Raw genomic sequence first — 26,657 nt, 5'->3', positions numbered from 1 at the left:
GAACTTCATATTCACAAAAATACATCCTTTAGAAATGTAAAGTAATAAACTCATTTTAATTTATGCAAATTGGAGTCACAATAATAAAGCAGACTCCAATAATTGGTGTAACTGATTTGTGGGGGGTGGAAAATGAGTGGAGTTTTCTTAATGTGGAAAAAGGAAATCTCAGAAATCCTGTGTGAGAAATCCTAAGGTACTTATTCTGTTTTTACTGATGGTACTTTGGCAAAACTCCTATTACTTTCTGAGAGCATCTTGAGTTAGGAGCTCTGGATATGATCCTGTTAAGTGCAGGCTTATAAACAAAACTAAAATTTGCACACTTGAATACACTGCAACAAATCAAGACTTTGATGTAGATAATACTTCCAATTATAGTGGCTTAATCAGACTACTCTAAAGTCAAATTAGTCCTTTATTAGACCTGTGCAACTGGCAGTCGTATTGCTTCTTTGATTCCAATTAATATATTGGAATTTCCTTGTATCAGAGTTCACTATAAGCATGTTCCACTGTGGTGGAGATGACTGTGGGCAATAAGCAAATTACTTCTGAGCAGACCGATACATATTACAATGCTCTAAACATTTATGTTTGGGAACTAAAGGTATGTCTCTATGGGAAGAGTTTTTATATAATGTGAGATGTACTTTGGCATATCTTGGCAAACAGTGAAACCTTTCCCTCTAACTTTTTCAATCTTCCCTACTGAGGAGGAGGCTAAACACTTTGGTCAGTAATAGATATTCCTTTCCTATTAGGAAAGGGAAATAAAGGCATTTTTTAAAAAAAAGTGAAGTATGGCTTTAAAGTTTAATGATCACTGAAGTTTGTCTTAACAGTAAAGCATTTGCAGTAATTAATAAATATTCAGGATGGTTTCCTGAGGAGAGAAGCACAATGAATGCTGCTTTATTGTGTGAGCAGCCGGCTCAGATTGGGGCTGTTGAAGTTTCTGAAAAATCTGGCTCATGCTGCACATAGAGTATCTTCATGCAGGTGTTAATGTAGTTACTGCCATACTGTAACATTATTCCTATCCTTGCATATTTCCCCCTGATAGTTTACATCCAGCATGGTCCTAACAGCCTTCCTGCACAGTACTGTCATGGTTTTATTTGTGGTAAGGCATTCTTTTCATTTAAAAAAAAAAAAAAAAAAGATACTCGATTGGGACTCATTCCCTGGCCCTTCTGCAGGCTTCCTGTGTGTTCTTGGGGAAAGTCACTTGATCTGTGCCCCAATTACCCATCTGTAACATGGAAATAATAATAATGTCTGGGGTGCTGAGGTATTCATGGGACAAAGAGTCAAATAAGAGGGGCCACTGATGACCATCTCTTAGGCCAACGGGGATTAGGTTGAACTGGTTTAGTGGCTTTCATTCCCACTTTCTAGTTTCCTGGAGGTTTCTCTGTTGTGTAATTTGAGGCACTTCCTTCATGAAGCAGTCTCTCTAGAACATTCTTGCTCCTTGACAGCTTAGAGTGAGATCAGGACAAAAACTGAACCAGGCTTTCCCACATGAGTCTTCAGATCACTGCCACCTAAATCAGTGTCCCTGCCCCTTGGAATGTATTTGGATCATTGTTCACAATTATGTTCCATGTTCATGAGCAGTCAGTTTTTGTGTATCAGCCTCTCATATTTCCACACTTTCTTTACTGGCTTGTTTTCAAAATGAACTAATAAGTGGGTTCAGAGGAAGAGGGCATGGGGTCAGATTCCCAAGCTCTGATTTAATTGTCTCATCTGGCATCCCTTTTCTCCTCCCACTCCAAACGTGTTCCTTTTAATTTCTCTGATAACATATGGCCAGTGCGAGACTGCATATGGGTAGATAAGATTACATCATAATTATTTAATCTGGTGCAACTTCATATAATGTGACACAGTGCAGAAGACCAGATAAACATCTGCTATAGTTCACAAAACTAGCTCTAGTCATAAAACAAGACCTAGAAAGATTAAATGTCAGGTTTCAGAGTAGCAGACGTGTTAGTGTGTATCCGCAAAAAGAAAAGGAGTACTTGTGGCACCTTAAAGACTAAACAAATTTATTTGAGCATAAGCTTTCATGAGCTACAGCTCACTTCAAAAATAAATTTGTTTAGTCTCTAAGGCGCCACAAGTACTCCTTTTTCTTTTTTTAGAAAGATTAAAGGATCTGAATAGTATCAAATTACAGGAACACACCTACAGTACAAGTAACATGCTGTGACCATTCAGTCTTGAGGTTGCTATAGGCAAAATTTGCCTTTGACACACTTGTGTTCAGGTAGTGAAAAAGCAAAGTTTAAAATGTATTAAAATCCTGAGTGCCTCTGAGCCACCCGTATGTTGAATAGTATTGTTCTCCTTGAGCAGTCACGTTGATCTGCCATTTTTCATCAAGACTACTCAACGAGAATCCCCTATTGACTAGTTGTAGCTGTACAAACAGGGTGTTGGAGGGGCCAGGATCTTGGTCTGCATGTTTACCTTACTGGAGTTGGGTGTGAAATAGGCTGAAACAGAATAATACACTGAGCTAATTAAGAAGATTTTCAACAGCCAGGGCATAGCAAGCCTAGTGAACCTGACAAATAGGTGAGTTTGGAGGATTATGGAGGAGGAGTGAGATTAACTAGAGAAGAAGCAGGATAGACAAAAATGTCCTGGCTTCTGAGCAATCTAAGGATTTTGGGGGGGGGAGGGGAGAAAAAATTAATGTGTGCAGACCAAGGTAGTCCTCCCTGCTCGGATTTATTCACAGTATGTTGTTCATGGCTCCTGTTCTAGTTGAACAGAGGTGTCTAAAACAGCAGAAACAGTAGCAACTTTTATATATGTGCAACACCATTTCTAGAACTCCAGCAAAACAAAGCTCCGAGTTAAAGGGTCCTCACAACCAAGCTCCTTTCCTGGGTTCTACTTGACAGACTGTTCCTCACTGCTCCAAGCCTGCATTAGACGCCCTAACTAAATCAGTTTATTATAGGCGTCACGTGAATTACTACTCAGACATTGTGTCCAGCTGAAGGTCGCACCTGATAGGAGTCATCCTGTTAGACAAGGATACGTTATAACCTGTTACACTAGAGAGGAACGTCTGGTTGAATTGGTAAATGAGCCAGTTTGATAAAATTATTTTTTGCAAAATGGTGGTATGTAAAAATGGCCCCACAGATCTATTCCCTGTGCATATGTAGTCATAACCATTGACTTCAGTGACCAAAATATGTTTTTGTTTTTCTTTAAACTTTTTATTCCAGTTAGTGCTGTAAAGCCACGATAGCTCTGGGAGAGGAAGATTAGATTCTGTTTCTTCTTCTGCATCATCAGAGTGGCTTACTAGTTGCCAGACTGATATCTTTACTCATGACGAATAGCACCTTTTTTGCCTTGAATTGGGCTTTTTGTGGACCAAGACACTACTCTGTGCAAGTACATGTGTTGGAAGTTAACCCTTTGCCCTAATGATAGGGCCAATCAGTTATACCTGACTGAATGGACTTGCACAGATATCAATGAAGGTGTAACTTGAGGACAGTGGAGTTGACAGCTTTAATTGAGGGCATAATTTTGCCTGAGTAACTATTTATTACAGGTGATGATGCATGAGAAGACTCTCGGGTCTTGTGCTGAGAGTGCAGGGCTGGAAGTTAAATTTATATTTTTTCACTTCTGAACAGAGCGTGCGTGCTCACTCTCTCTCTATTTCCCTAAAACAATAAATAGGGAACCTCATATTTTTGAAGTGACTTTTCAGAGCAGGACTACACTTTGAGTGGTTTTAGATCAGTTCATTCAGACAGTGGTAATGTTGCTCTTCACTTTTAACCTTTTTCTGGAAATTTTATCTCAGAAAAATACTTGAACAGAACTGTCATCTCAATCCAATATGAAGATTATCTACAATGTGTGGAAAGAATACTGACTGAATTGAACCAGTTCTTCTCTTTAAAATCGAGTGGCTGAGTTTTCCATGAGATAAGGACCACCATTGTCCACAGTGAAGAACAGCTATCTCTGAAGATTCCATCTACAGTCGCTCGTACAAAGTAGCGTATTGTGGCCAGCAACCAAAACTTTCGTCGTCAACCCTGAAGGCTTGACTCTTCAAAATCCATTATAAAACCAAATTTTTTTTTTACAGCTTTGAAATAAAGGCTTCTAGGGGACCTGGGGTCTGATAAATACAGCTATTTGCCACCTCTTTTGAGTGATCTCTTGGTTTCCCCTGTCTGTCAGTTTCATTCTGCCCCATTGCTGTGATAGTAGTGGCCGGCCAGGATTGTTAAGCTGTACCTAAGAGAAGAAGAAAGGGTCTTGTCTGGTGCCATGTAGAGCAGGAACCACACTCAATCATTCCATTGTCCTGAGGTATGAGAATGACAAACCCAAATAGCATTCTGTTGAAGAGCACCTCAGCAACAGTTGAAATGAACAGGGGTGGGATGATGATGTGTGGTGGTGTGTGTTTTTAAAATACCTGAAGGTATATAACTAAGTATTCTTTTATAGGAGTGTTTATAGTCTCCTATGAAGCCCAGTTAGTGTGGTGGTTACTATTGATTTTAATAGCTCTTTATGGGTAAGTGGTCAAAGTACTCCACAAACATCATCAGTAAAACCATGACAGTCTTCTGATTACCCATCAAACCAACAATTCATTCATTAGAAGCTTTTCAGGCAGCATCGTTATCTGGTAAAGGCCCCATGGGCTGACTTGAATAGAAAAGGAGTTCAAGGCATGGTTCACAAAGCAGTAAAGATCTGCAATCCTGCCTCTTTGATGTGGAAGAGTCTCAGTCAATGTGCTCTTAACCAAGTGAACCATCCTCTACAGGTATACATCCTGTACTGAATAGCAGTCAGAGGTGTCCCACAGCAAAAATCCTTTCTCCTTTCCCTCTAACCTGCTTTAACTAAATCCCAGACCTATGAGAATGCACTAAATAGTCTTTGACTAGTTAAACTTGCCTGCTCTGCTCTATCAGCTATACACCTGCAGGCAACAAAAGGGGAGGTGCCGATACAGAGAGGAAGAAGGTGAGCTGATGCTCCATTGTGCAAATTTCTCGTGTTGGACTCTGCTCAGCTTTACATCAAGGGCTGCTACACCATTGGTGGTGGTAGTGTATAATTAAAAGTTATGGGCAAAGATCCTTGGCTGATGTAAAGTAACTTCCATGGGGCTGTGCTGATTTACAGCAGCTGAGGATTGGTGCTCTTTTTGTTCAGAGTGAAATCTGGGGCTGGTAGGTAACCATTCTACTGCTCCCTTCCCATGTAACTCCTCAGAATTAAATGTTAAATGTTTGAGGGAGATATTCACTCCCTCACTTTCAGTGTCTGTTTTCTCTGGGCTTCCTGCTGATGAGTCTGAGCGCTGACTAATTAAAAGCTAGCTGGTCAAGTTCTCTGCCAGCTTGCAAATCAACTTTGTGGTGTTTACATAAAACCCTGTTTGTTTGGTTTTTTTTTTTTTTTTTTTTTTTTACAATTAAAGGCAGCACACTTAAATCTGTCAATTTATTCTAGGGTAAATATCTATGCCTGATTTACCACCTCTATATCATTAATTACTTTTATACACCTCTATTATATCCCTTCTTATTTGATTCCTCTTTAAACTAAATGGTACAGTTCTAATCTTTTCAGTCTCTCATCCTTTAGAAGTCTTTCCATGTCTCTAGTTGTTTTTTGTCACCAATCTCTGGGCCCCTTCTATTTCTGGTATATCTCTTTTGAGATGAGGTAACCAGACCAGAACATATGCTTCTTCATTCTTCACTGACCTAAATAATGTTGCAGAAAATTTTGCTGATGACCTCTCTCTAGCTCTTGTTCCAAATCATTATAGGTAGGGCTGGTACCACTGCCTATTTTGAAGGTTGCCTGACACTGTCCATTATAAGACTGTGTTATAATTTTACTAGACTTTTTAACCATTTAGGCTGAAGTTTTCCGTGCCAGGGGTTTGCTTTGTGCTGATTTGTGTGTGTGTGTGAGAGAGAGAAATTCTAGCAGTCTTTTCTTTGGAAATTTCTAGCACCCCCATGTTTTTAAGCAGGGAGTTGACATTTGGCAGGGGATGGCCTTTGTGTTAGGGATGTGGCTTGCTCTTCACATGAAAATCTGCCCAAATTTGGTAGTTAAAAGCCTTTGAAAAAACATGTTTTGTGCATGCTCAGTTGAGACTTGCTAGAGTCTAAGTGCTAAAATCTTCAGATTCTGTCCTCACTAAGCATGCTTGAGCATCTGAATTCTTAATGCTGACCAGACGGTATGTGCCATCCCCACAGAGTAAGTGACCATGCTCGCTCCACTCACAGCTCCTATGTGTGAACAGACAGTGCAAAAAAAGTAGTATGTGATTCATGAAGTTAGAGATTGTATCCTAATCCATATGCAGAAAGGGGCCAAATTTGCAACCTTAATGCTGGCATTTCCTATCTGTTGAATGCTTGACTTTGCAACCATAATGTTCTTTTAACATTTTCTCTGTGTAACTAAATATACTAAACAAATACTGCTTTTATTATGATCTGTCGTTCTCCTCACTGTTACCCTTTGGCTATGTTTAATTATCACTCCAATTTATCTGATACATACTAGAGAGTCTTATTTTAGGAATTCCCAGGATCACTTCAAGTATCTTATAATATTTGGTGCCCCGAAGCAGAAAGACTACATATCTTGGACAGCAGCTCGGCCACTTCATTCTTAAATTCCTTCAAGTCTTTGGATGAATATATTTGAGACTGACTTCTTGCTATCCCTGTCTTTTCTGCTGACTTGTGTGACGTTGAGCAAGTCATTTAATCTCTGTGCTTCATTTCTTTCCCCTATCAAAAAAAGTATACCTATACCCACCTTTTGTAAAGAGCTTTGAGTTCCTCAGTGAAAATTATGTTATCATGGTGAAGCATTGAGTACTGGCCATTGCTGGAGGCAGGATCCCAACACAGACTGACTGATATGAGCTGATTCACTGAATCTTAAGTCTAACATTTCTAAGACTGTTGTGCCACCGTACGTAACCTATTCCCCTCCATTTTACCCTGATAGTCTCTGTTCTCTTTGAAATTTTCCTTTTTGCTTGAAAAGGATGAGAACAGATTTTAAAAACAAGCTGCCTGTCTTTCCTTCACTCTTACCAGCCATTGCTGTCTGGTGTTTTGCCTGTGATCATGAGTATTCTTCTGTGCAACTGTCAACGCTGCTTAGTGCCCACCCGAGGAGAACATTTCTACTGCCATGAAGTCTTCCCTCCACTGTCCAGTTTCTCTGCCCTAAAGACTCCGAGCCAATGCTGGCAAATTGGAATGACTGGAGTGAAACATGAGATATTGAGGCCATGACAGCTAGTTTCTCTCATTCTCTGAACATTCTTCACTCTGAGTCCAAAGAAGCCCCTGAAACCATTGCCAACCTTTTGTGGATCACAGTGCTGCACATCCTGTCTAATTGATGGGAAGCTCAAGCATCAGCAGAATCAGTAAGAGAAGGACATGGAGGGGAAACACATTCACCCTTCTGAGTACTACAGAACAGCCTTTTCTTGCCTGTTAGAAGTTCAGTCCTTTAGGATTATGGGGTCACCTCTCCTTGCTGCTGTGTGAATGAAATATCATTTATTTATATTTTTATTTTTGAAGTGGGATACTAATGTGATTTAGAACAAAATTTAAACTAATGCAAACTGGCTCCACAGAACTTGAAATGTTGGATTGAATTCTGTTTCTAATGAGTGAAGTACTGTCAGCTTTGTCGCTGGCATTTGCTAGGGTGCCGTGCAACTTCAGGGCAAAGGCAGTCAAGTACAGTTTTTAAAACATGTCAACAAAACTGACAAGTTGCTATCCATCTTATCTATTTGTATTACAACAGCACCAATAGGCCCCAATCAGGATCAAACCCCCGTTTGCTGCTGCTCAACATCAATGTGTTAGGTGCTGTGCAAACGCTTATTAAAAAGATAACCCCCCCCCCCTCAGAAAGCTAACCTTCAAATGATCTATCACTGTAAGGGAAGATTCAAGTAGAAATCAGTATTGCATTATGCAAATTTGAAATTATTACGTGCAGTCCTTGAGCTTCTTGCAAGTTATATACGTGTCTGTCTGTCCTAAGTTTAGGAATGCAGGGTATAGAACGTTGAATTAAACATTTCATTTTTTTAAATCTTTTTATTTAAAGGGAGACTGACTTGGCGGTTAACAATACCGCATTGGTGGCTAATACAACACTTTTATATAGTGTATTGTGTTTAAGAACTTAGTGTTTATGACTGCAGGTATCTGTGGTAACTAATTTTTATATTTGGAATAAGTTTTTGGGGTAACGGCAGTTACTTTGAAGCTGTAAATTTTGAGGCTTTTTGTTTACTGTGTCTGCTGTATATTGCTTTCCATCTTTTAAAACAGTTTACAGACATGAACTATCTGATATTCTCACAATACCCCTGTTTAAGTGGTGGAAATATAGGCAGGGAGCCAGATCCTCATCTGGAGTAAATTGGTGTATTTCTGCTATTCCGGTTATAGAAGCTGAGGATCTGGCACAGAGAGCTTAAGTGCCTTGTCCAAGAGTGCACAGTTGCGATTAGATCTTGGTTCTTGGTATCTGCTCAGCCCCTTGAACCACATAATCCTTCACTTTGAGACTTGTTTAAAGCTATTTTGTCTGTCTTGCCTCATGAGAGGGTTCAACCCATCCACTAGGTATCTCTGTTTTGAAAAAAAAAACCTCTTGGGTTATGGATAGAGTAGTGCAAATCAAGTGGTGTTACTAGCAGCCTTGCTGAGTTTTACAATTCTAGGATTGAATCTTAAGTTTCATTTAAAATTTAAATTATGCAGGCTATTAGCAATAAGTCATTTCAAATTTGATAAAATTAATGACCCGAGACAGTGAACTATTTTTCCCTTTGGTTTATTTTCCCTTTTAAAATATTTTTACAGACCTCCCCTTCCCAAAGGAAATTAAACAAAAAAAAAAAAGTTATAAATCCACAGAACACCGACATGTCCCAATGTCAGAACATCAGGATAGATAAACTAACAAATGTGTTTTACATTTGCTACTGAACTAATTAACTATGGTATGGATAATGTGAATTAGTAGATTTTTGGATAGTTTAGAGTACAGACTTGGGAAATTAATATTTGATCAAGATTTATTAATCAAAACAACATGTATAATAGCCATTATACTTTAAAACAAAGTTTATAAATGAATTTAATACAGGATCTGAACACTTACATCAGTATAACTTGTGTATGTATGAGAAGCGGAATAAACTATACTAGCATAATTGCATTCACATTCTAGTTATACTAGTACAATTCCTACTATTTTTATTTTTAAAAACTCTGCATAATGAACATAGTCCAATATGAAGAATATGTAGACCTGTTTTCTCCTGTTCTATGCTTGGCAGCCCCCACTGTTATAACCCACTTTAAGACTTTGTCTAATATGGTAATGAAAGCTAAAGTGAAATAAAAGATCTTCTGTGAAGACAAACACAAAAATGGGAATAAGTAGCATTGCAGGAGAGAATACCCAAATATAAATTTTAAATGTGGAGGGCTAAAAACTGCACAAGTGTATGAAAACTCCAAAATATTTACATTCGGTAGCATGTCCTTAATAAAAAGAAAAGGAAGTGGGGAGAGGTGTGTCACTGTGTACCTGTCGTCTTAATAGAAGCTTTATATCAATCAAAAGCTGTGGAACTGTCAGTGATAGTTCATCCAAAAGTAATTCTAAAGTTAGACATGTCAGACTTTTTTAAGTTGAAGTTTCCGTAATTGCCATACTATAGATATATATATCACACACTAACCACTAATACGCTCTAAGGGCCTGATCCTGTAAGGCGCTGTGCTTTTGAGAAGTGTGAAACACCCTTAATCCTCACTAAAGTTAATGAGGGTTGGTAGTGTTTGTTTCACAAATGATGTGTAGCCACATTGCTTAATGTGTTGCTGAAAGGTGCTCAGATGCTACAGTGATGAGCGCTGTATAGAACCTGTATAAAATAGAAGTTCTTGGCACCTTAATGATTCAAAGCTACTTTTTCTTGACATTCTAATAGGTGTAACCATGAGAATCTGTAATCCTAACCAGATGTGAAAACAACCGTAAACTCCTAACTCAAACTTCTATGAATCTGGGCTAGTGTTTGTGAAGTGCACATAATAATACTTTTGAGACGTACATGTTTTTTATAACTAGGGTACATACTGTCTGGTGATGTAACTGAGAATGGCCGAGTCATTTGTTGTTTAACAGGAAAGATGCATATAAAAGATAACTGCTGTGTAGATAAAATCGCTAATTCATTTTGACAGAGCAATGTATGATCTCTCAAGAGTAGTTCAAGGTAGTATTACAGGTGTAGCGTTCTGACTTGTGGTCTTGCTGGTGGGTGGGTGAGCGAGAGAGAGAGCGTGTGAGTGCACGAGCAAGGTGCCTATCTCTTATTAGTTGATTACCAGTAGAGGGAGACCTTGATAGCTAAGTTTTGGTTTCTCATCCCCTCATTTTTTGGGTTCTAGAAAGCAACCTACTCAGACATATTAGTGGAATGTGTGTGTGGGTGGTACGTTTTATTTAAAATCCAGTTGTAGAGTGCAAACCCCCTTGTATCATCAGACCACATCTTGAAAGGAGATAGTGCAGGAACTAGGTTTATGACACCACATTCTATCTGTCCCATCAGAGGAGAGTTTTGATATTATTTGGAGCTTGTCCACCTTCTCAAGTCAGATTTAGTTCACTTTTTTTGAACACTCTTCTATCTGGTCAGCTGTGGGGAGTCTCTTTATCTGCAGGACCAATACCTTTTTGTGATGGTTATATACACATTCATGACCAATCAGTTTTTTGCTTATTAAATATTATTTCCTGTTTTTGGAGTGCATGTAAGCATGGCTCAGCTCTTCCCGTTGAAATGGCAGAAACTTGGTTTTATCTATAATCCCAACTTGTTCAGTTTTTAACAAATTCCAGGATCCACAGCCGTATGCCTTTCTAATATTACTAAGACAGTATGAGGAGTTAACTTCTCTGAAGCAATGCTATACAGCAATAAACTATACTGCATTAGTGATACTAGGAAAGAATCTTAAAATCAGAAAGACCCATTCCAAAGACTGAACCTTCAGTAAGAGAGCTGTTAGTACATATTTTGAAAGACCTCTCCTTCCACTGTCTTGGATTCTAGATTAGTGGAGATATTTCTAATCTTAGGGTCATCTTTAAAAGCTGCTTCTGCTTCACTTCTTTCAAAATGTTGATGAACCATAAATGGGAGGAGAAATGGAAAAATCCAGCAGAAATAAACCTTTTTTTTTTTTTCAGCTTACCCCTTACCTGAAACAGACACAGCAGCTGCTTCTAGATAAAAGCCAAAATAATTTTTCTTACAAATACTCTGGTCACAATTTTCAAAATTCCTTTCGGTTTAAACAACACATGTAATACTGAAGTACAAAGCTCATTTTATCCTCATTGTTCAGAGAGAAAGTGTGGCTCCCTAATGTGCTGAAGGCTCTGTGTCTTGAGAATTGTTAATGCTGCCCCAGTGGCCAGTGAAGACAAAATTAAACTTCCATTACCTGCTCTTGCTGTACATGACTCCATGGTCTCCCAAAGACTTACTTTATCTAGTTCTTTCCAAAGTGTTAGTCAGTGGGTGTTGTATAGCTGAATTCTGTGCAACACTCAGAAAATGAAGGGGGGTAATGGTCTGACTCTGTCACACACAAGCATGCAAATTCAGAGTTACGGTTTCATACTCATGCCTTTGAACCTGTTGCTCCAATGGATCTGTTCTATCTATAGGATTGGTGCAGACTCACCACTTGTTCTTGCAGCAGTCATTGCAAGTTCACTCCATCTGGGGGACAAGTCCCCAGGCTAGTTTTGTTTCATTTTCAAAGCAGAACACCTTTGTTAGTACAGCCTGCAACTGCTCCTTTGCAAGGGGTGAAGAATGACCTGTATCACCTCTAGCTGTGATCTTGTCTGGTCAAGCTAAGCAATGCTAAGCCACCTCAGTACTGAATGAGACTCGTCAAAGGCATCACTTATGTGCTAAAGGAAGACTGTAGGTAACTGGCATATTGTTAAAGTTGACTGACTGCAGCACCAACATGCAGCCACCTCTGTGGCGAAACACAGCAAATGTTCATAGCAAAATGAATCCTATGTGCAGGGCTTCAGGTTAAGATTAGTTTATGAAGTATCTGGGGTCTCGGGTACCGTTGTAAATGAAAGATCTATTATCCAAGGGTCTAAGATCATTTGGTATTACTATGAGCTCTTTTGAGAAACAATACGTTCTGAGTAATGGGGACAGGGTCATATTAAGGCCATTTAAATGAAGGTGCAGTTCCTGTGGTAGACGCAGTATAACTATTAATTTAGGAGCCTTAATGGTGGCAGATGCTTTGCGATAATGTGCCCATACGGTGCTGTAATGCCTGTTAGCATTAGCACTGTTCGACAAGTTGTAGAGTCTAGACTTAGACAATATGGCTAATATTCTTGACCTGACTTCCAGTTATATTAATGTGTTCTCAGGAATCTGTGGGGTTTGAAAGAAGGCTGTTGCCTCCTACTCTAATTTATCATGAATAGCTGCCATAAGGAGTCCTCTTTATGCATGTACATGCTACCAACCAGGAACCACAAATACATTCAGTAGGTGAGGTGGAGAGAAACCCGCCATTAAATAATGTCATAGCAGAGGTTAAATTGTTCAAAAATGTGTCTAAAGGCAAGGTGTGTAATTAAAATTTCTAACACAGTAGCAAAGTAACAAGGGCCTTGGGTAACTTATAAACGTTAAGAGAACTGCAAGTGTAAGCAAAAATGTTTAGTTACCTTGATGACAAAATTCTGCAGTTACAAAATACTTTCTGAGGCTTTAGTTTTGACTGCTAATTTCAGAACCAGCCTAAAGGTAATTCCTATAGAAGAACCATGAATGACGCACCATGAAAAATCTTAATACAACCTTCTGCTAGTTTGTCACTCCATAGTTCAGAAAATATATTCGTGAACTGTGCTGGTTCTTAGACTCTGCACAGGTTTCTATCCAGAAAATGGAGGCTTCAAATGTGAAAGGCTAGACTGCTGCTCCCAGTGAAGTTTGTGAAAGTGCATAAAGGGGGTGCAGTACGGTCTCCTCTCCAGTGTGGCTGGTCTGGGGAACTGGCTAGTGCATGTGTGGGGCAGAGTTATGGCTCCTTACACTTTTCAAATGAGTTGCTCCTGTGGGGACAGCTCAAGGAGTGGAGGAAGAGTCTTTACTCTCAGGAGCCCCTCTCCTCTGTACTGTACAACTCCCCTTTTACTTTGCAAAAGGGCTAGCCACAATCTGGCCCACAGCATACACTTCACCCATCTCTGGCAAAAGTGTATCAAACTCTGAAATCAGTGAGGCTGTGTGTGACTACAGCAGCAGGGGATTTGGCTTAAAAGGGTCCCATTCTGCCGTTAAAAACACAAGTCTGACTCCTGTTGTGCTCAGCAGGTCCGATTCTGCCCTCACCCAAGCATAAACCAGGAGTACTTCTATTGAAGTCAATACAACTACTGTGGTGTAAATCCAGTGAGACCAGAATCATAGACATTGCTCCCAGTTGTCATGCATTTAGGAGCAAAAATGGGACCGGAGAGTCACATTTTGGGGGGGGGGGGGAGAAAGGCACCTAAGTTACAATTGCAAATAAAAATGTTCTCAGGCTAAAATAAGCTGTTAAACAATAAAGTAATTGCTCACTTACATGTGTGCAGTTCCCATTTTGTGCATTAGATAGACTATCTGGAACATGTGGTATTACACAAATAGTATTTCCCCCTCACAATTATCAGTCTATGCATAGTTGGTAGATCTGTGAAATCCATGACATCTGGCAATTTTCTGATTTTTGGGGCTGAAAGCTCCTAAATGTGTCTGGTTGAAATTTTAGACTTGGACCCTCAACTGTACTGAGCTTAAATGCTGGAGAAGGGTGGAAGAGGTGGCTCTAAGACACACTTACTCCTCTGTTACTGGAGCCTTCACTGAGCTGCTCTAATGTACACCGCCTGAAATGGTCCAACAGGGCAGATTCCACTGGCCTAGGATCAGCAGAGTGCATTGTGCACTGGCTGGATCCCATTTTCATCCTAGAATGTCCCCTGTACCAAGGATTCCCCTGCTCTGGGGGAAGTTTTTTGCAATTGATTAAGGAAGCTTTAAGCCCCTTTTGCACAAAGGAGCAGAGCTGAAGAACTGGCTTGTTACTAAAAACATTTATTAAAGATTACTGGTACTGTCAACAATTCCTTTATTTCCCTACATAAAGAGTAAAAGAAGAGGGATGCTACTTATAAAAGAACCCAGAACGTGCTCTTTCTGTCAGATGCTGAATTCTCTTCCTCAATGGGGGCTGGTCCTAGTTTCTGTACTCCCTGTGCTGTGTAATACAAGGCTATTGGAGTTTTAAAAAAGGAAATGGCAATGTGCCATATATAAAAATTACATGGTTATAAATGTGAAAAAAAGGCACTTGGCTGTGCTTATCATTCAGTGCCCCCTGGCTATGTGGGACCCAAGGGCCATGGGTGAGACTTTATATTTTATCTGTGCTGCAAGCTCCTAAATAATGGTTCTCTCTTCTTTAATAGCTTTCATCCCAGGTTCTTAAAGCACTTTAACTCTGTGCATGGATGGAAAGAGTTTAACTCAGGCCAGATCTACACTACAGACTTATATCGCTAAACTATGTTGCTCCGAGGTATGGATTTTTTTCACACCCCTGAGCAACACAGTTATGCCAACCTAACACCCAGGGTCGATACAGTTTCTCCTATCGACGTAGCTACTGCCTCTCAGGGAGGTGGATGAACTAAGCCGGCAAGAGAAGCTCTGCTGTTGGCATAATAGCATCATCACTAAAGCACTACAGCAGCGTAGCTGCACCATAGGTGAAGACAAACCCCAAGCCTTTTGGAGATGATGTAAAACATGTTAATATTCTATTCATTATATAGGTGGGTGAGCTAATGCACAAAGAGATTAAGGTTTCTTGCATAACTCTCAATGCCAGAGAGACACCTGGGAAAGGAGACCTATGCCCCAAAGTTCGGTCACAGAGGGACTTGTGCTGAAGTAGCCACAACCACTTGTGCTGAAGAATGACTCTGGCATGGGTAGAGGAGCAAATGCTAGAACAGCTAAATGCTTTCAGAGCGTGTTCTTCCCTCATTGTGGCTTCAGCCAGACAGCTGCTCCAGAGGGCAGGGCACTAGCCTGACCCATTTGAGGAATCCACCACTGTAGCTGCCGTCCATTCTCCATCGAGAATGGGACTGTCCCTTGGGTTGGGGGATGATTCCTTTCCATATCTATGCCTAAGTCGCATGTGTTTGAGCAAGCTGTTTACACTAGGTCAGTGGAAGAACTAGGAACAGAACTCTTAGGAGTTTTGAGTCCTAGTCCTTTGCTTACCCACTAGGCTGTTTCTCAGTAATCTGCACTCCCCGTCCGCTAACGTACACATTAGTCCTGGAAATTGTCTACAGACCAGGAGCACAACGGTGTGTGAGGTCTTGACCGAGCTAAACTTGTTCTTTCCAAGGTTTGCCAGAATCCCTAGGGCTAGGGCTGCATTTCCAGGAAAATAAAAATCCCACTTGAGGTGCTGGGACGTTGCTTGTGAGCTGCAGGTATACTTTTGATGTTTCAGGGTGCTTTCCTGGTATGAAAGGTATAAATCTTTTCAGGCGTGCATCCACCTGATGTAATTAAAGTCTTTTGGGTTGTCCTCCTGTGGAGAGGAGGAGTTGTAGGAGATTCCTAGATGCTCAGCTCGATGGACTAGGAAGTACTGAGAGACTCTTTCAGAAGAATATGCAAGGTGGGGAACAATGATTTATAGAAGTGGGTGAATTTAGGTCTTTCCCCTTTTTTTGCTCCTGAAATTCCATGCTCTCCTGATGACTCAAATTTGAAGCAATATTAACTGAAAGAATACCAAATTTTTAACACCATTGATCTATCATGAACAGGTTCCTGTTCACGATAGTTTGTTCTGTACAGATCAGATTGTGATAACCTTACTCTGTGAACAGCTACTTGCTTCACAAGTAGTAGTAATGACTTCAGTGAGATTGCTCATAGTCTAAGGTACTGTTAAACATGAGCAAATGTATTACAACCTGGCTGTCATTCAGCAAAGAGTTAGTTACTTGTGCCACATCAGAAAAGATGCATACCATTTCAGTTCCATAAAATCTGTTCCTCTGCATTAGTGCAGAGTTGTTCCATTATGAATACTGCTCCATGTAATTCCAAAAATGACTAAGTTTCCCCTCCCTCAAAATCATTGTGATTTTGGTAGTTCCTCTTAATGAACATTTGTGCCAGTACAACCTGGATGTGTTAAGAAGACAAACTGCATTCACTGCAGTAGGGCTATACTGACTGACACCAGTGAAGGATTTAATCTATGACAGTGTGTGACTGGGCACCTCCCATAAAGTCCATGTAAGTTGTAGATGCTTGGCATCTCTGCAACCCAAGCCATTGAGTTAGATGCATATACTTGGAAGTAGGTGCTTAATGTTGGTCTGAGTTTTATGGCCAGTGTGAAGGCTGGGGGTGGAAGTTAGCAATGGAAGACCAGTAGAAAGGAGTGAATCTTGATGAGAAATTTGAAGTAGTGAGGCTTCCTGCTGAATGAGGGGGTGACGGGATATTCCAGGCATAGAGTGAAGACAAGACTCATAGGATTAGAAGGGACCCCAAGGGTCATCTAGTCTAACCTCTTGCCACAATGAAGGATTTGTGTCTACATCATCCAAGACCAAGGGCTATCCAGCCTCCTTTTGAAAGCCTCCAGTGAAGGAGCTTCCACAATCTCCCTGGGCACGAAGAAGGGGACTTGGAGGAGGAGGAGCTGGACAGAGGGCACAAGTTGGAACACTTCTTCCCCTTTCTAGCGGCTGACTTCAGCAGAGTTATTCTAAATGTACACTGATATAACTGAGAGTAAAATCTGACCTATAGAGACATTGTTAAAGTAAATGCTGGAATAAAGAACACAACAAGGATGACAGCACCTACCACATCTCCCTCCCCCCCCCGCTAGTCATAAGAAAAAAGACTAGGGGACACACCAACTCAAAGCAACACCAGTTCCTGCCAGAACAGATGAAAAACCTTCAGACACATCACTGCTGCTATGTTTGATAACTCCCACACCACACCTTTCAAGATTTCCCAGACTGACGCATGCCCATCAGCACAGATGGTGTGCCTCATCAGGTGCCCCAGCAACTACCACCATCTGGGTGAAACCAGATAATCACTCAACTTTTGAATGAACTCTCACAGAAAAATGCTAAAAAAAACCCCCACCTTCTCGTCCATGGGTGAACACTTTTTAAAAAAAAAAAAAATCATGAAGTGATTGCTCCATATCCAGTGTTGCCAGCTGCACGTAGCAGGAAGTCAGAGAAACCCTGAAATGTCAGTGGATGTCGCTATTTAAGCATTCCAAAAGTGTCAAATGTCACTAAGCAAACCTTCCATAGAATTTAACAGAGAATTTTGTTTATATACACAAGGGATGGTAAATTTGCATGGAACATTATAGGATTTTTAATAACTAATGGCTGAAAGGGGGGGCATGGCTGTCCCTAGGGAGGTGCGGGATCTCGGGCCGAAGTACCAGATTCGTCTCTCTTAGGACTGACTGTGCCAGCCAACCATACCGACCCGTAGGGCCCCCAAAGTTCAGGGCCTGGAGCTGTCACCCTGATTCGCCCTGCTCAAAGGATGGCTCTGCTGTGGGGTCCACCCTACTTCTTAACCTAGCATTTGGCTGCCCCTTCAGCCCTCCCCTTGTGGCTCTGTTCCCTGGGGCATGGCCCAGATCCCATAACCCCTTACTGCTTTTCGCATGTTCCTTTCCATAACTGCCCCTGCGGCCTCCAGGCAAATACAACGCTGCACGGTTGTCATCAGGCAGACGCTGCTCACATCGCCTCTGCTTAAGGTTGAGTAGCTGTAATGACGCTGACTTGGTTCCCAACAGAATTTTATTTTATTAACACTATTGAACTGCTTGTGAATGATTTTGTGACTGTACAAATTAGCAGTGACTTTCTCTGAATATCACTGTAATTGGTAGTGAAAGTCACTAGATTTATCACTGGTCGCTTTGACAATTTATTTCCTTGCTATGGAAACCAAAAATTCGCAAAATCTAGTGACAAAATTGCTAAGTTGGCAACGCCAAGAGCTCCTAGTCCTCATCTTCAAAGGAACCCTGCACAACACCTTCAAAAGATGAGCTGCAAATGTAATTTCATAACTTTGCTGGACACTAAAAGTCATGGATGTAATAGAGACACTGGTTTTATGGCTCATCGCAACAATTTGTGATGCACTTTGCTATCTAGTAACCCTCCGGTGTCCTCCTACTGCAGAGGTATTGCAGGGGTGGGCAAACTACAGCCCGTGGGCTGCATCTGGCTCATCTGCATTTGCTCCTGCTGGAGAATGAGGTCTGGAACTTGCCCAGCTCCAGTGCTCCACCTCGGGAGCAGGGTCAGGGTTCTGCTCTGCGCGGCTCCCAGAAGCAGCTGCATGTCCCCTCCTCTGGCTGCTATGCGTAGGGGCAGCCAAGGTCCTTCACTCTGTATGCTGCCCCCACCCCAAGCGCCATCCCCACAGCTTACATTGGCCAGGAACTGCAGCCAATGAGAGCTGCAGGGGTGGTGCCTGTGGACAGGGCAGTGCACAGCAGAGCCATCTGGCCTTGCCTCTGCATAGGAGCCAGAGTTGTGGGGGGACATGCTGCTGTTTCTGGGAGCTGCTTGAGGTAAGTGCTGCATGGAGCCTGCACTCCTCAGCCACCCCACCCCTGCCCACCATACAATTTCTATACTCAGATGTGGCCCAAGGGCTACAACATTTGCCTACCCCTGGGTGTTGAGTACTCACTTTATTTTAAGTGGTTTCCTACAACATGCGTGAATCCCTTATGCTTAATCTGGCCCATTTTGTACAGTAAAAGCTGTGTTATCTGGCCTTGTACCAACCAAAAAGATCTATAAACAGGCATTTCTAATCTTCATAGAAGGTCCGGTTGGCACAGGCCAGCAGGTCCCTACCTGGCTACCCCGGAAGTGGTGACATGTCTCTGCTACTCGTAGGTGGAGGTGTGGCTCGGCGGCTCTGTGTGCTGCCGGCCCCTCAGCTCCCATTGGTCATGGTTCCCAACTAATGGGAGCTGCAGAGCCTCAGGGTGGGGCGGGGGCAGCTCACAGAGTTGCCTAGCCACATGGCTTCCTAGGAACAGCAGGGGCAGGTTGCTGCTTGCAGGATGAGCACCCTCTGGCTCTGGCATCTTGAGTCCCCTCCAACACCCAAACTCCTTCCAGGACCCACACCCTCTCCTGCTTCCCAACCCATAGCCCCGCCGCACCCTCCTGCACACAAACTTCCTCCCTGTTAGTTAACTGGAATTTTTCACTTGCTGGGCCCTGCCCCAATTCCCCCAACATGCTGGATAAAAAAAGCTTTTACTGTATTTAGCTGTAATACTCTGTTTATTTTCTCTAGACCTGAGGAAGAGCTCTGTGAAGCTCAAATGTTCTTCCCCTCCACCAATAGAACTTAATCCAAAAGAAGGTATTATTTCACCCACCTTGTCTCTTTCGTATCCTTGGACCAACATAGCTACACCAACACTGCAAACATATACAGTAGCATTGCAGATTTTAACTATAAAACCAGACATCTTTTTCTAATGAACCAGGCACTCCCCACCTTTGGTATTGCTGATTTAAAACTGGGTTTTGTCTGTGTGGGACGGGGTGGGGGTGGGGCTGGCGCATTACATATGTTTGTTGCATAACCACAAAACTGAAAAGAGTTTCTTGGATCTGCTAGCAATTCCACTCAGGGTTGCTGGCAGTCATGGTAAATCTTTCAACTTGTGTTCCTTTTTCATACTTCTCCAGCACAAAACCCTTGAGATTTACATCTCATTTCCAAGACCTTCCCTGGAGCACGTGGTCTTAATGAGTACAGTTCCACAGAAAATAAATATGATGTTCCCCTAATCTGCACTGTTCTAAAGATTTGTTGTGTGGGTTTTTTGTTGTTGTTGTTGTTTTTTAATGGACTAAAAGACATTTCCTTTTGCCCACAAATTATTTCGAGCTCAACAAATTCAAAGCTAAAATTGGAATGGTTAAAAATGTTCAGGGTGGCAGCGTGCACCCTATGTACTGAAAGATTCCAAGTAGAGCTCAGCTTTTTTCTTCAGTTGACAAACATTTCTGTGATTCAAACAATGACTTATTTTTGATGTCAGGAAAATTAATTTTAGTCATACAAAATATACAACTGGATACTTTCTGTGCCTGGACACTTGACTCATTGAAGTAGTGAATACAATGATTACCATAGACTACGATAAAGTCTCCATTGCTCTTCTAAGTCTTGTCTAGGATTTTCAAAAGGCACTTTGGCTAATTTCTAGTTAAGGGCATTATTTGACAGGAATTTGGAGTTCTCCATTAGCTATAGGCAGTAAAAGTATGTCTTCCTTACCTGTGAATCTCAAAAGCAGTCAAAGAACAAGGCATCCTCACATTTATGTGGAAGATGACACCCTGTGTGGATGAGTTATTAAGCTAATAATGTTTTAAATGGGTGTAATGCCTTTCATCCAATGCACTTCGGAAACTCTGGGCTCCGCTGTGCCCAATTAGGCACTCTGATACCATAGTGTTGTCTCCAAATGATATATTGTATGCAGATAAAGTAACTCCAAATAGCTTCCCTTCTACAGTCCTCTACTTTGGGCCTTTCTGCTCTACCTTGTCCAAGTGACAATCACTGTATTAAGTGTGGTGCATGCGATGGAAGAAGTAAGGGAACCCGTACTCTGTTATCTTGAAGAGCATAAACAAAGGGATTTAGGTTAGGAAAATGAGCTATAGACAGAAGAATGGCAAAGTCCATTTTGGCAGCTAAAAAGTGGCTATTTGTGAGATGAAGGAAGAATGTTAGGGTAATGGACATGAAGGGGGAAGATCAGAAATATCAGTTGCCTCAATGGCAGGTGTCAAGATTCCTTCCCCACTCTGAACTCTAGGGTACAGATGTGGGGACCTGCATGAAAGACCCCCTAAGCTTTTTCTTACCAGCTTAGGTTAAAAACTTCCCCAAGGTACAAACTTTGCCTTGTCCTTGAACCCTATGCTGCCGCCACCAAGCATGTTAAACAAAGAAGAGGGAAAGAGCCCACTTGAAGACGTCTTCCCCCAAAATATCCCCCTAAGCCCTGCACCCCCTTTCTTGGGGAAGGCTTGATTAAAAATCCTCACCAGTTGGTACAGGTGAACACAGACCCAAACCCTTGGATCTTAAGAACAATGAAAAAGCAATCAGGTTCTTAAAAGAAGAATTTTAATTAAAGAAAAAGTAAAAGAATCACCTCTGTAAAATCAGGATGGTAAATACCTTACAGGGTAATCAGATTCAAAACATAGAGAATCCCTCTAGGCAAAACCTTAAGTTACAAAAGACACAAAAACAGGAATATACATTCCATTCAGCGCAGCTTATTTTACCAGCCATTAAACAAAAGGAAATCTAACGCATTTTTAGCTAGATTACTTACTAACTTTACAGAAGTTCTGAGTCTGTATTCCTGATCTGTTCCCTGCAAAAGCATCACACAGACAGACAGACCCTTTGTTTCCGCCCCCTCTAGCTTTGAAAGTATCTTGTCTCCTCATTAGTCATTTTGGTCAGATGCCAGCGAGGTTATCTTAGCTTCTTAACCCTTTACAGGTGAAAGGGTTTTGCCTCTGGCCAGGAGGGATTTTATAGCACAGTATACAGAAAGGTGGTTACCCTTCCCTTTATTTTTATGACAGCAGGGATAAAGGGTAGTGGAATAATATAAAGGACTGTCTTGTTTCCTTTTTGCGCAGGCCATTATCTGAGCCTGTCAGAGATTAGTTAGGAGCATTTGGTACTATGGTGGAGGTGGTAGAAAACGAAACATCATACACAGAGGGATCCATCTTGAGAACACCAGTTTTCTTCCAGAATTCATTGCCACAAAGGACAAATACACCACTATCTCAATTGTTTTATCGTGGTATTCCATGTCCTTTAGTACTATCTACACAGGAGTCAGTCTTGGCTTGCCCAGCTGAACTAATGGAACATAAATCAGAGCTTGAGAGCTGTTTTTGGCATGATTTGCATTGCTGAGGTGTCCTAGTAACTTAGGGAGAAGAACAATTCGGTGACTAGTGTACAATTGATCCAGTGTCATTTTATGATCCCTACATCGGGAGGGCATAGAAAGAAGTGCAAATGTTAAATTCATATCCAGCAAGAGAATTTGATCTGGCTCTGACACATTTTGCTGGTGGATGGAGACCTTCAATAGTTATTCTATTCCAGTGCGGATCCAGGATCAGGTAATGTGGAAACACCAAAGAGAAGTGTAGGAGATAAAACTATTAGCCAGGCTTTTTAAAACAAAGCCATCAGGAAAAAATGGTTACGTGTATGCCTCTAGTGACCTGGTACTTCTACAGAAGTGGTTCTTAACCTTTTTGGGCTCAAGACCATATATAAATGTTTTATGGCCTGTCATGACCCAGTAAATAGTCTGGGAGTGGAGGTCCAGTGGTGGCTTTAGTCGAGTCCTGCCAAGCACTCCACCCACAGTGGCAGCTCCTGTGCTGTGGGGCTGGTTTGGCTTGGCTCTCTACACCTGGGCGTTGCAATCTCCAGGGTTGCAACGCTGCTCGGGTTTGTCCCTGCCCCAATGACTGGACCCAATTTGGGAGAGTGGAGTTATTTCACACCCATGGTGGATGTAGCTATGCTGATATAACTTTCCAGTGTAGAGCAGGGCCTAGACTAAGACTTCCATTGTGCCTTTAATTCAAAGGCTGAAATGAAGCGCTCCACTCAAGATTCGTCTCTTCCCTGTATGATTAGTAATCGCTAGAATATACTCTGCTTTTTAAAGCAACCCTTTGCTCCATCCCTGAACCTCCTGAGGTACAGCACAGGCTTTCATTCAGATCCTGAATTTAAGTAAAGAGAGAAACATTGCCCCACCCCCATCCCATGTGTCAGTTCACTTTTTATGCTGGGTTTTATTTATCTTTTTATTTTGCCTCCATAAACAGGAATGAATCTTTTTGAAGTGGTTCTCCTTTGTGGCTGATTAAAATGGTATACATTACTGCAGTCTTTACCCAGTGAAACAATTAAACCAGCTTTAAGAATGAACCCAGGGATCAGGCCCTGCAATCATTCTAAATAATGTATGCTTCTGTAGAATTTGTAATATGCATTGTGTCAGGCTGGTATTGTTAGGGACATCCTATTAAATAAGCTGATGCATCTTTACAAGTCTGTCCTAGTACACAATAAACTATACTAATACAAAATGCAAAGATATTTTCCAGTAATGGCTTGTTTTTCTTGGACTTGCTCTATAATCTGGAAGATGAGATAGAATTGGGTTTGTTTTTTTTAGGTCACTATAATAAGTGAGTAAAGGGGCAGAATCAGTGCTCTGTCTGTAGACATAGAGACTCTACAGCAATACTTAGCTTATCATGTAGTGATACTCCAAGCTTCAGTGTTGAAAATATGTGGCTTTTATTTTAGTTTGAATTTGGCTAGCTTCAATTTCCAAACACTGGGTCATCTTATGCCTTTGTCTACTAAAAAGCCTTTTCACTGGGTAGGTACTTCTAGATCATATTCAGATCACCTGCTAACTTTCTGTTCATTAACCGGACAGATTAAGCTCTTTGTTACTCACTGTAAGGTAGGTTTCCAGTCCTCAGTTTTCACTTTTCCTCTTTCCACTTAAGGCTTCCCCTGCACCATGGTAGAATAGCATGAAAGAAGGTGAGTTGAGTGATGGTGGTGGTGGGGGAATAAGATATGAAGAAATTAGTCTGTACTATACAGGCCATTATGTTTGGTTTGGAATTGAATTCGTCTCATACCAACCTTCTATACTAAAGCACAGTATGATATACCCCCTTCTTCAACTAAGCAAGCTTGCATATAATGGTCACTTAACTATTGTTTTATGCTAGCGTCAGTATAAACATATGGAGCTGTGCTAATCTGACATGGAGCTGAACAATTTCACTATGTCCCATATGCATACCTCTTAATATGCAAGTAAACAGGTACATTGCAGAACTAGTCGGTCTGAGGATTTCTTTTTGTGCATCTGCTGAGTGTAACTGTCACATGTTTCAACAAGTTCCATTTTAAGTCAAGACAATAAGATAATGATATATTACTTAGGGCACTATTTCCCCCTCATCCAAGCTGTGCTCTGCACTGGGGAGGCTAGGGGGAAAGGCCATCAGGGATTGAGTTATGGATCCCTGATTCTGTGCTGGCTAGCCCCAGCATGAGTTAGAGTAGCCTCCTGAGCCACTCTCTCTTTGTGAGTGCCCTGTGGGGTAGGAGGGCTCCACAACATCTCTTCTCAGTGTCATGTGTAGTCTGCACTCTGCCCTTATTCAGTATTTCAGAGCCCTCAGCAATGTTTCTTTGGGGTGCATGTACAGAATATAAGCAAATTGTTTTTGTTTTCTCTGAGCAGTTCATCACCTCCCTCATGTATAGCTAACCTATGCTATGGGTACCCGCATGGCCCGCAGTATGCCAACATTTTCATTACTGACTTAGAATGCTTCCTCAGCTCTTGCCCCCTTACACCCCTACTCTACTTGCGCTACACTGATGACATCTCCATCATCTGGACCCATGGGAAGGAGGCCCTTAATGAATTCCACCATGATTTCAACAATTTCCACCCCACCATCAACCTCAGTCTGGACCAGTCCACACAAGAGGTCCACTTGCTAGACACTACAGTGCTAATAAGCGATGGTCACATAAAGACCACTCTATACCGGAAACCTACTGACCGCTACACTTACCTACATGCCTCCAGACCACATCACACGATCCATTGTCTACAGCCAAGCTCTAAGATACAACTGCATTTGTTCCGATGCCTCAGACAGACACCTACAAGATCTCTATCAAGCATTCTTAAAACTACAGTACCCACCTGCTGAAGTGAAGAAACAGATGGACAGAGCCAGAAGGATACCCAGAAGTCACCTACTACAGGACAGGCCCAACAAAGAAAGTAACAGAACGCCACAAGCCATCACCTACAGCCCCCAATTAAAACGTCTCCAGCGCATCATCAAGGATCTACAACCTATCCTGAAGGACGATCCCTCATGCTCACAGACCTTGGGGAACAGGCCAGTCCTCGCTTTGAGACAGATCTGCAACCTGAAGCAAATACTTGCCAGCAACTACACACTACACAACAAAAACACCAACCCAGGAACCAAACCCTGCAACAAACCCCGGTGCCAACTCTGTCCACATATCTGTTCAAGGGACACCATCATAGGATGTAACCACATCAGCCACACTATCAGGGGCTCATTCACGTGCACATCTACCAATGTGATATATGCCATCATGTGCCAGCAATGCCCCTCTGCCATGTACATTGGCCAAACCGGACAGTCTCTACGCAAAAGAATAAATGGACACAAATCTGACATCAGGAATCGTAACATTCAAAAACTGTAGGCGAACATTTCAATCTCCCTGGTCACTCAATAACAGACCTAAAAGTGGCAATTCTTCAACAAAAAAACTTCAAAAACAGACTCCAACGTGAAACTGCAGAACTGGAATTAATTTGCGAACTGGACACCATCAGATTAGGCCTGAATAAAAACTGGGAGTGGTTGGGTCATTACAAAACCTAAACCTAATTTCCCCAATACTAATTTCTCCCTACTGTTACTCACACCTTCTTGTCAACTGTCTGAAATGGGCCACTCTCATTACCACTTCAAAAGTTATTTTTCCTCCCTTGGTATCCTGCTGTCAATTGAATTATCTCGTTAGACTGACCTCACACTTGGTAAGGCAACTCACATCTTTTCATGTATTTATACTTGCTCATGTATTTTCCACTCCATGCATCTGATGAAGTGGGTTCTAGCCAACGAAAGTTTATGCCCAAATAAATTTGTTAGTCTCTAAGGTGCCACAAGGACTCCTCGTTGTTTTAACCTATCAATGGACCTATCATACTTGTTAACTGACTCCTGCATCTTATTGTACCTAGCTATGAGTCAACTTTCAAGGAGCAGTGTTAACTTGAATGTGAGGCTAGAACCAATCAGTCACCGTCAGCATGAGATGCAGTTTTCAAATCCTAACATGCAATACTTAAATTTCCATTTTTGGAGGAGGCTGACCATTCCCCTTGGCAGGGACTAGAAGGTTCAGCATGCCCAGGATAAAAAGAGAGAGCAACAGAGGGACATTTTTTGAAGCTATAGTCCTCTTTCCAAGCCTGGCCAGTGACTTTTTTTTTTATACAACATCCTGAGAAGATAAGTCTGGGAGAACCAAATGCAAGTGACAAGTCAATCCATGCCATTTGTCAGCAAACAGGGTACTTGCTCATCAGGACAAAGTGCAGCTGGCTATCAAGTCCTATAACCCCAGTCTTGCAGATGCAGCTGAAGTTAGTTGA

The sequence above is a fragment of the Lepidochelys kempii genome, chromosome 4, assembly GCF_965140265.1.
Source record: "Lepidochelys kempii isolate rLepKem1 chromosome 4, rLepKem1.hap2, whole genome shotgun sequence".
Classification (NCBI taxonomy): domain Eukaryota; kingdom Metazoa; phylum Chordata; order Testudines; family Cheloniidae; genus Lepidochelys; species Lepidochelys kempii.
Note: the sequence above shows the minus strand (reverse complement) of the source record.